Raw genomic sequence first — 1,104 nt, forward strand, 5'->3', positions numbered from 1 at the left:
AATACCCACTACAGTCAAAACCAGGTCGACACTGACTGTTACAACAGCTTTCACCGGAAGAACAATCGGAGTCGTCTGTGCAGAATTGATATAAACACGTCGATCCGTAAACACACTTGCTGTTACAACAGCTTTCACCGGTAGAACAATCGGAGTCGTAAGTGCAGAATTGATCTAAACACGTCGATCCGTAAACACTACAAAAAGAAGTTACTTATTTTTAGTAACTAATTCTTAAATCAAGTAGTATGCCTACCCTTCATTTAAGAATACGCTTCTTCTTTTGAAACATTAATACTTATATTAAGGCATAGTACTTGATTTGAGGATGAAAATTCCAATTTAAGGTTGCTGTAGAAAAAGCGAACTTATTTTAAGGACATATCTCCCTGTTGTAACTCTTGAATTAAGAAGGTGCTTCTTATTTGACAACATGGGTCCCTTCAGTTACAAATATCTGGTTTAATTTAAGAGCCTTATTCTTAATTTGAGAATAGTTGCTCTTTATGACGCTTTTTAAATGTCTTTTATGGAATGCACTCGCTCAAGCTAAGAATAAAGCTAGTTAAGATGTTTTTACACATTGAGATGTAAATCAACCAACACAACTCTCGATCATCACGCCGTGTGAACTTCTCAACTGAAATTTGCATACTGTTTGAGTCGGTATTCCTTTTATCAAAAGCCAGTTTCTTTCACCAGTCGTATTCACAGTTACTTTTAGAGCTTCGAGCATTTTCATCAACTGAAGCAAAATTGTTTGTGAAAACCTCAAGTAAACGTGCGCGCTGCGAATAATATTTATTCTCACAAGTCGCACGCGATAAAATTTAAAAAGACAGCAAAAACAAACGAGTTCTTGCATAGAATCCACGCTCTGAAGAATAAAGCAAAAGATATTTTCTGTGTCGCCGATTGAAATGAAGAATAGACTATTTGCATGTGCGATGGACAAACTAAACGTGACCGACGCGGTTTAGTAATGAAACATTGATTGACCTTTTTCGACATCCTTCTAAGAGAAACCTTGGTTAAATTTTCAAAAGATGTCACAGGAGGTTGACTTCCTTCATTGCTATTCTTCAAAAAGCTGGACTATAGTGT

The sequence above is a fragment of the Montipora foliosa genome, chromosome 4, assembly GCF_036669935.1.
Source record: "Montipora foliosa isolate CH-2021 chromosome 4, ASM3666993v2, whole genome shotgun sequence".
Taxonomy (NCBI): Eukaryota; Metazoa; Cnidaria; class Anthozoa; order Scleractinia; family Acroporidae; genus Montipora; species Montipora foliosa.